At 47.6% G+C, this 13,908-nt stretch overlaps 1 long non-coding RNA gene across 1 annotated transcript in view; it reads right to left on the bottom strand.

Annotated features, from left to right (window-relative positions):
• Positions 1 to 10,380: 10,380 nt before the first annotated feature.
• The window catches only part of LOC129058534 (uncharacterized), a 40,407-nt gene continuing 36,879 nt past the window's right edge, over positions 10,381 to 13,908 (bottom strand). Inside the window, exon 3 of the long non-coding RNA XR_008523699.2 lies at positions 10,381 to 11,306. This is a non-coding gene — a long non-coding RNA (uncharacterized LOC129058534). The remainder of the gene's footprint in view (positions 11,307 to 13,908) is intronic.

Raw genomic sequence — 13,908 nt, 5'->3', positions numbered from 1 at the left:
ACTGGCACATCCCTCCAGGCCCAAGCCGTGGACTTCTAACTGCACAGACAGAAAACAGGGACTGAGATCTTCTTGATGCCCCCCAAATACCACAAAGGAAGAGAGATGTTTTCACAGATGCTTTCTCATTTAAACCTTCACAACAACTCCATAAGATAGATATTGTTCTCCTTATAGATGAGAAAACAAGGGCTTAGAGAGGTTGAGTGACTTACCCAAGGTCACACAGCTCTGGTGTGGCAGAACAGGAATGAGAGCAAGTTGGCACCAAGGCCCTGATGTAGATGACAAACAATTCTGTGCATTGTTATGTGTCATTGTAAGAAGCTGGGGGAAGGAGTGTGGCATGGTTTTCACTGACCTGGCTACTTAGTGGCTTGGCCCGTCTAAGTCTGGCTACCCAATCAGCTGAACAGAAAGCAATGGAGGAAAGCTGAGAAACTACGATGCCTGCAGGCCAGAGGCCTTCAGGAAGGTCACCCTCCACCTTTCCTTTTCCTAGCCAAGCCTGAACCTTTGTCTCCTCAACAACAGCAAAGTCACACTTTAGCCGGTGTCCCCCATCCTGAAGTCTTGCCAGAAGCTTCCAATGAGTGCTCACCGAAGCACTACTCCCCTCTGTGACTCTGGTCTGCTGCTGCCGTGGGCTTCCCTCTGTCACATCCTCCAGGCCCCAGCGCCCCTTCCCTCATCCCCTTGATGTAGCTGAGGCCCCTCTTGGAAGCCTCCCAAAACACAGGTGGGGAAATGATTAAACAAAACACAAAACTTAACCTTGACCCTGGATACATTGCAGCTCCAGGATTCTACCAATCCTGATGCTCCAGGAACCCAACTCATCAACTTTCTTAACAGACTCTGGCCTGCCCCCACCGTCTAATGGTGGCCTGGTCACCTTCCCCTAGGTGCTTTAGTGAGTGCTGGGCTGCCCTCCCAGGTCCCCTCAGGATGAGAACCTCATCTCCAGTGCCCAGCCAAGCCCTTCCCTGACTCACCCTGGGCCTTCATTCGGGGCAGCTCTGAAGGGCTGCCCTACTTCTGAGCCCCTACCCTCCAACAATGGGCAAGACCTTCGCCCTGACTGCAGCGCAACTCAACTCCTCCCTCTGTGAAATCCTGCTGCCTTTGCTTCCTCACAGGACTTGATCCCAAGAATAACTTCCCCCAGCTAACTTCCCATACACAAAGTTCCTCCTCCTCAAAGTCTTCTTCCCAAGAACGCTGCCTGCAACAGGAACTTTCACCACATCTCACCACATCCAGGGCCCCAAGGTTCCCGCAGTTCATGAAGATGGCAGGAATTGCATTTCTCCTCATTCCCAGAGCAGGTCCCAGGAGCGGGCAAGGTCGGATGGTGGCTCCTCTCCCCTGATCTCTAAATATCAGAGTGTCTGGACTCATTGTGTGCCCATCCATCCGTGCTCACTCCCTTGGTGACCTCCTTCAGTGTCATGGTCATCCACACACTCATGATTCCCAATTTCTGCCTCAGCTTTGACCTCTCCTCTGAACTCCTGACTCCTCTATCTGGCTGGGACATCTCCCCTCAGTTGTCTAACAGACACCCCAAGCTCTCTCTGTGTGTTCAGCACGGAACCTCTGGTCTCCACCCGCTTTCACTCCCCCTTTTCCTCATACCCCCATTCAATGTCAGCAAGTCATATCTGCCTGGGTCCCCTCCCAGTCTGCTTCCTTGCTCCCACTCGTGCCTGAGCCCCCTGCCCCCCCCCACCTGGATTGCTGCAGTCACTTCCTCATGGGCCTCCTAGCTGTTGCCCTTGCCCTGACAAAGCCCACGCTCAATTCAGAACTCAGACTGATCCCTCTACACCTGTAAGTCAGGAGACAGCCCTCCTCTGCTCAACACCCTTCCTGGCTGCAAAATCACTTGGACTAAAAGCTGAGTCCTTGCCGTGCTCTGCGAGCGACACCCTGCACCCTCCCTACCAATATGGCCTCTGCCTGCTTCCTTTCAACCCTTTCCTCCAGCCCCACCAGCCTCCTCATCGTTCCTGGGTCACACCAAGCACATTCCCACCTCAGGGCCTTTGCACTGGCTGTGCTGGTGACCTGGAATTCCCCTACAGATCTCCACACAAACTGTTCCCTCACCACCTTCAGGCCTTTGCCAAATGTCACTCTCCCAGGGAGGCTGTCCCTGGCCCCTATTTAAAATTGAACACCCTGCCGCCACCACCAAATCTCCAGTCGCAGATCCTCTTTCCTGCTTTTGTTTTTCTTCATGGCACTTGCTTCTATCCAACACATTAACTAACTTACTATGTGTTTTGTTCAACACCTGTCATAATCTGGATATAGGCTACCAAGATAAAAATCCCAAAAAGCATATTTGTGTCTGTTTAGTTTCCTGCTGTATACTTAGCACTGTGAACAGGGCCTGGATAATAATAGATGCTCTATAGACATGTGATGAATGAATAAATAAATAAATATATTATTATGCAGGGACTTTATCTTCCCACTGTCCTGGACTTCTAAACAGTTTTCTCCAAAGATAAGCTTTGTTCCAACTGTGGGGAAACTGACAGAAGAAAAAAAAAAAAGGCCACTAGTAATTTTTAAATACCAGTTTGTCCCTGTTTCTAGACATTTACTTCTTCAAAAACAGGGATCCAGTCTGAGCGCCGCATTACAGGAACAGCAGGAAGGAGTTCAGTTTGACCCTGTGGCTCAAAGGCTTAATGAATGATGCTTCCCTGGAAGCTGGGACTACAGGAAGCTCCATCCCCGTGGTTGGAAAACTGACCGGTGACAGCTCCTGCTCCATCCGTGGCCTTGACTCTGAAAGACATTTCCCAGGGAGCTCTTTTGTGGGTCAATGCAGATGCCCAGCCTGGGGGCTTCAGATTAAACCAACTAAAACCAGTTTCTATGGTTCCGGCTGCTGTCCTCACTGGGCTAGAAAATGGAAGTGGTTTCAAATCGTGGCTCCTGGCAGGCAAGGAGAACAGAGTGGCTCATTTCCAGCAAAAGGCAGAGATGCTAATCTCATAAGGCAGAAGGCTGCCTGCCAGCAATTGCACGCATTTTGCATGGTCCCTCCGTTTCTCCCTTCCTTCCTACTAATCTGATCCATTTATCTACAAAACCAATTTAGAATTTTAAAAGGCCAGTCTGTTTGGTCACTGAAATTTTCAAACACAAATTCAATTTGCTTTGCAAGGCACCACCAGCCTTCCCAGGTCACAGGACAACACTAACTTCCCGTCCTTGTGTTTACAGAGGGTGTTTCTGTCATAAATGCTTCGAGATCCAGCCCATTGCATCTCTCTGCTGTCTCAGCAAGGTGGCAGGCAAGTAAGGGAAGCCATCATTGCTGATGATGAGCACTTGTTGGGACCTCAGAATTCTTTTTGTTCTACTTCTTCACTGTGCAGATGGGGAAACCGAGGCCAAGAGAAAGGAAAGGACTTGTTCAGGCTCACATAGCAGTGAGTAGCGGTCCATAGCCCAGGATTTCTTCCGTGACAAATACACTTTGCATGTTGCCCTGAGGTCCCCAGAGGTGAAGTGACTCCTGGGGCCACACAGAAAATTGGGAGCAGGAGCAGAGTGAGGAATCGTGTGTTCTTTTCACATGTTATTAAAGAGCTTTGATTCCTTGCAGAGACCTTGATGGGTACCAGAGCGATAAGTAACATCAGACATAGCCCCATTACAGAGTCTCCCATGAAGCCAAAAGTGGCAGAAATGATTTTTTCCTCCATCCCCTGATGTTAGGCCTCCCATCTAATGTCAACTGGAGAGACAGCCCTCAGCAAGGATGGATGTGTTCCCATGGCTCCAGCCTAATTCTCTTTTTCCCCATGCCAGCTCCTCCCCTCCTCTGCCTCTTCACCATCACACCCAGCCACACATACAGGAAACCCCTAATTATCCTCAACTCCTGTCTCTTCGCTTCCCACATACACACACCTCCTGCCAATCTCTCCTCCCTCCATCTCTGTGGCGACTGCCTCAGTCAGGCTTTCACTCACCCCTCCATCCGGGGGTCTCTGACTCCCCTCCACACCTGCTTAGCAGTGCCAGCCAGTGTGAGCTGTTCTACAGCATGTCCCGCATGCACAGTGATGACCAGGAAATGGTGGAGGTCAACCATCCATCCCCAGAAGGAAAATCAAATGATCACATGATCAGGATGGCACCCAGTGTCCAAAGTGTGACAGAACTCTCCCACCTTCCCTGTTGAGTCCCTGATCCAAGCACACAGAGCCCTCCTCAGGATCTCTCTGATCTCCCTCCCTCTGCACCTGTACCACAATCTCCCCCAGTCCCAGGGTCTCAGGTGCTCTGTGATCAGGAGTAGCCTGATAGACCAGTAACAAAAATGGCTTTACCAGCTCCAGATTTTTCCCAATAAGACATCCACAAGGCAAGCAAACCTTTGTGTCACTAATAGTAGCTGCCTTCCCTGGCACAACCTCAATGCTTATCATGTCTACCCAGACTGTCTTCTATTCCTGCTGCTCAGAGTCCCCCTCCCAAGAAGGGAGGATAAGAGAGAGGAAAGAAAGGGGAAGGGTGGAAAGCTTTTCCTGCCTACTTAGATCTGATTAAGTGTCTTGCTTCAAATCTTTTATGGCTCCTTATTACCCTAGGATAAAGTCCAAATATTCAATCGGCCTCCAAACAGCCTTTCCAGTCTTAGCCCTCACATGATTTCCCCTGATATACATATATCGAGTTTTGTGCATACAGTTTCCCCTATTTGAAACATTCTCCTCCTACCATTTTCTCCCTGGCAAACTTCTACTCATGTTCCAAGGACCATCTCAGATGCACCCTCCTCTAGGAAGCCTTTCATGATTTCCCTGACCAGAAACAACTGTTCTCTCCTCTGTGTCTTCAGGCCACTCTCCACAGGGCTATTATTTATGAATATAAGCATGTGACTGACTCCCCCTTTCCCTCAGGCCATCTCCCTGGGAGTGGGGAGGAGACTGGGCTCCTCTTTGTCCTGGGGATTGGCCACCTAAATGGCCTGAGGCTCCGCCATTGTACCTGGCTTCCAGAGCCAGCTCCACATCCACTTGGAGAAAGAGAATCCACAACCAAAAACCCAAATGATAGCCGCAAGAATGGACACCTTTTTGGATCTAAATTAAGAATCACATGGAGATTTTGTGTCGTCCAACTCAAACCTGGTCATCCATCTGGCTGGACATGAAGAAGGTCAATGTTAATCACAGACGTCAGAGCAAGAGGCAGGGACCGCAGACGTCATCTGCTCCAAACTCTCTTTCGTTGTCCTCTTTTATTTACCTTCACTATTATTTTTTTATATTTATAAAAGAAATATCCTAATCTTTAAAAAATCAAAGATTCAAAAGATTAAAAGCTAAAAACCAATGGTCACCCCACCTCCAATGTCCATATGTCAATTTACATGTAAATCTGCTTATAAGTGGCATACACTTAGAATTTTTAAAAAGCATAAAGGAAATCATGCTGTAAATATTGCTCAGCCTTTTTGTTAAAAAAAAAAACACAAAATACAATATGGATATCTTTCTGTGTCAACAGCATACACAGTTTTACCTTGTTCATTTTATTGTTGTTGCCATAGCAAATTTTACATTTAACACACAATCTGGTTTAAATTCAGGCACTGGGCTAAATACGAATAATACAGAAATAACTAAAATATTGTTCACAAGACTTTTGTTTTTACTGATAATTTTTGAATGAGATTATTTTTCTTTGTGTACATTTTACTGAATTATAACACACATCATTTAAAAAGCACAAATCTTAAGCACACAACTGGATGCATTTTGACAAAGTAAATCTATCCATGTGACCAAAACTCAGATCAGGAACAGAACATGACCAGATTCTGAAGCCACTTCAGGCCACTTTCTGGTACTCACTCTCCACCTCCCGACCCTCCCATCCCACCCAATGGGAACCATTCCCCTGCCTGTAACACCATGGCTCAGTTTTGCCTGTTGAACTTGATACACTTGGACTCAAACAGCAGGCACTTGTATTAGTCAGCTCAGGCTGCCGTGACCACAGACCGGTGGTTTAAACAACAGAAATGTATTTTCTCGCCATTTGGATGGCTGGAATTCCAAGATCAGGGTGCCAGCATGGTTGGGTTCTGGTGAGGGCTCTCATCCTAGCTTGTAGATGGCTGCCTTCTTGCTATGCCCTCATGTGGAGAGGAGAAAGAGAGAGAGCAAACTCTCTTCTGTCTCTTACAAAGGCACTAATTCCATCCTGGGGACCCCACCCTCACGACCTCATCTAAACCTAATTACGTCCTAAAGACCCCATCCAAATACTATCACGTTGTGGGGTAGGGCTTCAACAAATGAATTTTTAACAAAAGAATCTGGCTTCTTTCACTCAACATCATGTTTGTAGAATCACCCACGTCATCTCAGCTTCCTTTATTTCTAACACTTCGTAGTTTCCCATTGTAGGAATGTATCATGATGTATTTAACATTCTTCTCTAAATAGACACCCAAATTGTCTCCTATTTCACTGGAGTTACACTGCTGTGGTTTAAAGATAGCCTTGTACTTATGCCTACACATGTGTATGTGTTTCCATAGGGTAAATTAGTAGGAATAGAACCGTAGCACCTTACTTTACAGATAGATGCCGGAGCTCCAGGGAAAATATAAATATCTCAATGTCTCAGTGGGTGTCCTCCCCAGGGTCTCAGTGTGCGGCCACTCCAAGATCACAGTGTGTGGCATTATCCCCAAGGTCTCAGTGTGTGGCCTACCCAAAATCACAGTATGTGGTCTTCTCCCACAGATCTCAGTGTGTGGCCTCCCCAAGATCACAGTGGGTGGCCCCCCCAGATCTCAGTGTGTGGCCTCCTCCAGATCTCAGCGTGTGGCCTCCCCAAGCTCACAGTTGGTGCCCACCCCCAGATCTCAGTGGGTGGCCTCCCCAAGATCAGAGTGGGTGGCCTCTTCCCCCGGGTCTCAGCGTGTGGCCTCCCCAAGATCACAGTGGGTGGTGTCCCAAGGTCTCAGTGGGTCATTCCTGCCCCCATTAGTCCCCACAACCTCTATCTATTTCATCCCTCTGAAAATATTGACTTGGAATTCGTTACACACACAAACTAGTCGGAATCCCAAACATGCCTCGAATCAATTTTCTGATTGACATCAATGAGCTGACAGCATGGAGAGAAAGCACCATTCCTTTGTTCAGAGCCAATCAGAAAACTGATAACATAGCCTCTCGCTCTTCTGTTTTTGTCGGAAGAATGATTGAAGATAGAGCAGAAGACTTGGGAGGCAAACACACAGGCCAGGATTTCAAAACCCGTTCTGTTCTATCTTAAGTTCAGAACGCTGGGGAATGTTTCATATATTTCCACTTTTTTTTTCTTCTCCTCCTACCACTGTGGAATAGGGGAAATTGAACTTCAAAAGAATATTATTCTAACTAAATATAAGCCTGTGTTGCTATGAAAACAAAGTTTCTAGTTGTTGGGTGGTGTGTTCTGTTTTTTAATAATTTGTGTCCCACTTCAACAATAACCAAGGAAATAAGATTTTATGAAAGAGAGACAAAGAGAGAAAGAGAGAGACCAGGTCTGTGCAAATCTCAAACAGAACACACAACTGAAAAGCCTTCATGTTTAGGTTTGAAATTGAGAAAATTAAACCTCTGGCAATATATACTCTCCCTCTTTTCCATGTTCTGCTAAAAGCAGCTAATTTTCCCATAAACAAGTCTGGCAAGAAAAGGAACAAAGGTTTGGTCCAGGACACATTTTACTATTTATTCTTCTAACATACAGGAAATGAGACCTCCTGGAACCTCGCTGCTGCCCGCTCCTGGCCGCCTCTGCCCTGTTTTGTGTTCCCAACCTGGCACAAAACCTGCTTATGGATTGAGCATTCCAATTCTTGGACTCTCAGCTCCTCTTGACAGCACCAAGCAGTCGCTGACTGTGACCCAGGGATGGAGCAACAGCCATTCCACAAACAGTCCTCATGCCCCACCGTGTGCCCTAGGCTGGGGACACCACAGGGAGTGAGGAAGACACAACCCCTGCCCATGTGGAGCCAACATGATGGAAAGGACGAAAAGGCCACATCACCTCATTCAGTCCTCACTACAACCCTGTGAGTTGAGAATTGTTATTAGCCTCAGTTTATAAATGAGAAAACTGAGGCACAGGGAGGAAGTGACTTGACCAAGCTCCTACAGGTGGGAAGTGGTAGAGCCAGGATTTGAATGTGGGTTTTTCTGGCTCCCACGATGAGTCTGCCTCCTCTTCCATGGGATTTACCACTCTGTTTCATTTTTTGGTTTGTTTGTTTGTTTGTTTGTTTGAGACGGAGTCTCACTTACTCTGTCACCCAGGCTGCGAGTGCAGTAGCACAGTCTCAGCTCACTTCAACCTCCACCTCCCAGGTTCAAGCAATTCTCCTGCCTCAGCCTCCTGAGTAGCTGGGACTACAGGCACGCACCATCACACGCGGCTAATTTTTGTATTTTTAGTAGAGAGAGGGTTTCGCCATGTTGGCCAAGCTGGTCTGGACCTCTTGACCTCAAGTGATCCTACCACCTCGGCCTCCCAAAGTGCTGGGATTACAGGCATGCGCCACTGTGCCTGGCCCACCACCCTGTTTTATAATTACCTCCTTTCTTAGCTCTCTTTCCTGATTGACTCTAGACTTCAGGAGAGCATCTCAGGCATCTTCACGTAACTGACACTGCACTTGATGAGTATTTGTTGAATAGGTGGGTGGATGAATAATCAATCCAAAGCATGGTACAAGTCATGGAAGGTTAGGAGGCAGAGGAGTAATACAAAGTGGCATGAAGAAGCCCAAGACTCAGCCCCTACCCTCAAGCAGCTTTCAACCCAGGTGGGAAGGCACAACATGGACACGTGGAAGTTCTCTAGCACTGACAGGCCACCTTCCATGAGGTGTTCCATGCTCACAGACAGTGGGTACAACAGGAGGTCAGATGAGCCCACTCTTTTCTGGGAAGGGGGTGATCAGGAAAGGCTGCCTGGAGGAGGCGAGGCTGACACTGGGCACTGAAGGATGAAAAGAGTCAGGTACATGGAGAAGAGGAGGGAACAAAGCCTGACTACCAAAACTGTGCTCTTTCTGCTACATCCTACCAAGAGGTGAGTATAGAAGGAAGGGAAGGAGGGAGGGAGAAAGGAAGAAAAGCCTTCACTATGGTAACACATGGAGGATTCAGTTCTATAGACTCTGACACCCTGGCCTCCGTCTTGCTCATCAGAGAACCAGGCATGGTGCCACCCTCGCTCTCCAGTATGTGTGCATATCTGCTGGTATCAGCAGGCAGTGGGGCTGTCGCAATCTCTTCCCAGCCTCTACGCCTTCATAGCCCTGCATGGGCAGGACCACAGGCACCCTTCTCCCCATGATGACTCCGAGGCTGGCTCCTCCCTGTTCTTCCCATGTGTGGGGGGACAGTGAGGGAGGTGAGAAGAGCATCCACTCTGCAGTGAATGGGCCTGGGGTCAAACTGCATCCTAGCTGGGTAACCCTGGGCAGGTCACTTAACCTCTCTGAGCCTCAGCTTCTACATCAGAAAACTGGGAGTGTCCCTCATGGAGATATTTATTACAGGCTAAGAGACGACGACGTGTGTAAGCAGTTAGCGCAGTGCCTGTGGCTAGCAGAATCTCAGTAAGTGGAAGGCATTGCTATGAGTAGCATTGCTGTTATTCATATCGAATTAGGAGGTAAAACTAAACCTTTATTGCTCCTTGCCTGACCACTTCAGAAACTCTCTCAGTGAGAGTTTCTGGTCTAGTCTCTGGCTAGAGGAGAAAGAGGGGGCGATCTGGGTCTTTCTGGAACACCTGGTTTCCTTGCCAGGGCAGCTGGTCCCCAAGGGGCAGGGCTGTTTGCTTTCCACTTGCTTGCCGGAGACAAGCCTCCATTGGCGACTGGCTTGGGCCGCCAGGCTGGGTGGGGCAGATGTGTAAACTCTGTGATGCATTCTTGGGCTCCCCAAGGTAAAAATAGTTTTGCTTTGTTTGGCTGGGTGGTTTACACACTCGTTGGCCTGGCAACCTGCCTGCTGGAAAGGCAAAGGCCAGACTATTTCTGGCTGCAAAAACAAGCCCCTGCCAGGCCCCAGCGTCAAGCTTCCAGATAGCAGTATTAATATTCTGCTATCTCATTCTTTCAGGCCACAAAAAAAAAAAAAAGAGAAGAAAAAACGCCTTGTGCCTGCATGACTTCTCCTTCTATTACCCACAATCACAGCTGCCACAGCTACTGCAGACAATGCCCAGGACTCTCAAATGCCACAGCTACTGTAGACAATGCCCAGGACTCTCAAATGCCACATTCCCCCAAACAAAACAAAACAAAACAAAACAAAACACATAAAGGCTATAGTAGTCATAGTATTAACAATAACATCAACAAAGTACTTACCATACACAAAGCACTATGATAGGCATGTTACTTCCATGTTATCCTTCGTTCACAGCAGCCCTAAGAGGTACATATTACAAGGCCCATTTTCTAGAAAAGAAAACTATAGTTCAGAGAGGTAAAGTCACCTGCCCAGAGTCACACAGTGAAAAATCAGCAAGGCTTAAATTCGAGCCCAGGTCTGCCTGACTCCGAAATCCATGCTGTTTCCTGGTGCCACTTCTCCTTACACCTTACTAAAGAAAGCATGGCTGTCTCATTGTCTTTCTTTGTGGTTGCTTTTTTGTAAAAGTAACAAACCCCACTGGGGCATTTTCAGTGGTTTTCTGGTGTCATTTTTCCCACCTTAATTGCCTCCTCTCTTCTTTTCTTGACAAAATCTCCAAGCTTTACTTGTCTCCTGTCTTCCCTTTGGCCCATCAGATTCCCAGGCCTTTGTTCCCTCCGCCTCTCCATCCACATAACTTTTCCCATCCTTCAGTGCCCCACTCCAGCCTCACCTCCTCCAGGCAGCCTTCCCTGATCTCCCCCTGCCCAGAGCAGAGTGAGCTCCCTTCTTCCCAACCTCTGGTCATGCACGCTGTCTGCGAACATGGGACACCTCAGCAGAGGGGGCCTTTCAGAGTTAGAGAATTTCCACGTCCATATCATGTCTTTCCAGCTGGGTTGCAAGAATCTGCTGGAGGCCGGGAGCTGCCTGTGCTTCCGTGGGTCTGCTCACATCAGTCCCCTGACCCAAACCCTCAATGGGCATGGGATCAAGTATTCATCCATCTACCATGCATCATCCATCTGTCCATCCATCCATATATGTATTCATTCATTCAATGGGCATTTATTGTGTGCAGTGTAGGAGATATGGAGATTCATCAGATACCTGCAGTCAGAAGACAGAGAGATAGAGAAGGAGGCAATTAGAACACAGTCAATAAATGCTATGGAAAGTGGCATGGGTTCATGGGAATCTTTCCAGAGAAGAAGACATCTGAGTTGCATCTTAAAGGGAGAATGGAGTTCATTAGGTGAAACTAGGAAACCATTCTTCAGACAGGCTCCTAACACATGTCCTCTAGGGTTTGACCTAACGTTCTTCCCATCTCATCCCCATCAGACACTGTACCACTTGGGTCCCAACAGGGAAGCTAGTCTGCTCCAGTCAGATCCCAGGAGGCGTGTTAGTTTCCACAGGGACTACACAATCCCTAACAGGCGGGGTTGGGGACCACACAGGAGAGTGTGGTTACCTGGCTAGTTGTAATGGAGCCATTACCACTTGAAAAGGTGAGAGGAAGGAATTTATAGAAATCCAAAAGGAGAGAGCTGGTTAGAGACCCCCTTGAGGGCACAGTGACTTTCCATCAAAGGACAAGAGCAGCCCAAGGCAACCTTGCAGGCCAGGAGCCAAGATCAACACCCTGACCTCACTCGCCTCTCATCCACTTGAGGCAGAAACTTAAAATAAATATGCATTCATTCACTCCAAGAAAAGTAACAGGCAAGGCAAGGGTTAAAAAGAAAAGAACAAGTTTTCCTCTGTCTAGCAAGCTCACTTCAAGGACAGTTATAAGATAACACTGTTTGAGAAGCCAAGGCCAAAGGAATGGGCCCCAGACAACCCCCTGCCAGAGCAAGGTTGAAGGGAAAAAAAGGGAGAAAGACAAATTCCTTTACTGTTACTCCTCCTTTCCCTGGCTTCTTAAGTACAGCTATGTTTTACAAGTGTCTGTATTTAGCCAGTTCTTGTTTTTCTTTCAATGCAGCTACAAGGCCAACAGCTATGCAGGACCACAAGTTATGTTATGCTATAGATTATGTGACCTATCATATGATTAGCTGCTTTTGTTTTGCTTCTGTAAGTCAACCTATAAAAACTGTGCTCAGTCTTTGTTCAATGCTCAGCTTTTTGGATATGAATCCACTGAGCCGGTGAGTACCTAAAATAAACAATCCTCCTATTCTCCATATCAGTCTCTCCTCAGTTTCCTGCAACACACTCATCTCTCACTGGCACCTCCCATTGGCCAACCCAGACAGAGCAAGGGGCCAGGCTGCCAGGACAGTGAGCAGGATGTGAAGGGTAAAGGGTGACTCTGGAAGGATGGATGAAGCTGTCCAGCCCAGCTGGCCATGCATTTCTGGCTCTCATGCTCTTGGACTTACTGTCTGACTCCGAAGTCCATGCTGTTTCTTCTAGCCACTGCTCCTTACACCTTACTAAAGAAATATTTTACAATTGTAAGTAACCAGGCACTGTCCCCTGAATCCACTCTTGGCCTTCACACGCACCTCTGTGCTTTCACTCACTCTGTTCCCTCTGCCTAGAACTCCCTTGCCCAGCTTCCTAATCCACCAAAATCTCATTCCTCTTTCAAGCCATGCCCAACAACTGCCTTTTCCTTAACTACTCTGAAAGTATTCACTGTTTAACTTGTATGTCATTCTCTCACGTATCCTTTTCCCTCTACACCCATTAGTCTTTGAGCAGTTTAAGAGTGGATGCTATGGCTGATTCATCATTAAAATCCTAAACTTCTGCCTCCTCTAAGTCATGAACCTGGAAGCTGTCAGGAACTGTGAAGGCGATGAGATTTTACCCTACCTGCAAGCCAACAAGTCAGCCTGCCTGTTTCATGGATGCTGACAGAAGACGTGAGAGACTCCTGAATCCGAGACAAAGGACTCTATTATCACAGCAACAGCAATAGCCAGACAATCAAGGTTTTTGCACCAGTGCCCTCAGCCTCAGTTTCCACAGGACCACACGAAGAGGGCCATGTAATACTGTATATGCAGTGGGTTGCATTACAGAACACCAATGCTGAGCTTGGGGAACCTTTTGTAAGTAAGCATACTGATATGGTTTGGCTGTCGCCCCACACAAATCTCATCTTCAATTGTAGCTCCCATAATTCCCATGTGTTGTGGGAGGGACCCAGTGGGAGATAATTGAATCATGGGGATGGTTTCCCCTCATACTGTTCTTGTGGTAGTGAATAAGTCTCATGAAATCTGATGTTTCCCCTTTTGCTTGGCTCTCATTCTCTCTTGTCTGCTTCCATGTAAAACATGCCTTCTGCCATGATTGTGAGGTTGCCCCAGCCACGTGGAACTGTGGGTCCATTAAACCTTCTTTTCTTTATAAATTACCCAGTCTCAGGTATGTCTTTATCAGCAGTGTGAAAGTGCACTAATACACATGCCCACCTTTGTTCCAATGGGAGATACTCTCTCTGTCTCCCAAGAATGTTTGTTATGCAAAGATAACACAGAACAAAAGGCAGACAGTGCCTCTGCTTGCAAGACATGCAGAAATGAGAAACGGCCATGGGGAATTGTCCTCTAACAAAACCTGTGTCCCCTAACAGAAGCCAAGTGTGAAATGCACACCTTTGGTCTCACTCTGCCCTCCTGATACCAAACATCAGTACTGAGTGTCCAGTCAGAGCCCTGACCTGGTCCCTCCTGAGGTCTCCCTCCCA

Source organism: Pongo abelii, chromosome 2 (assembly GCF_028885655.2).
Source record: "Pongo abelii isolate AG06213 chromosome 2, NHGRI_mPonAbe1-v2.0_pri, whole genome shotgun sequence".
NCBI lineage: Eukaryota > Metazoa > Chordata > Mammalia > Primates > Hominidae > Pongo > Pongo abelii.
This window is presented reverse-complemented; position numbering and strand designations above follow the sequence as displayed.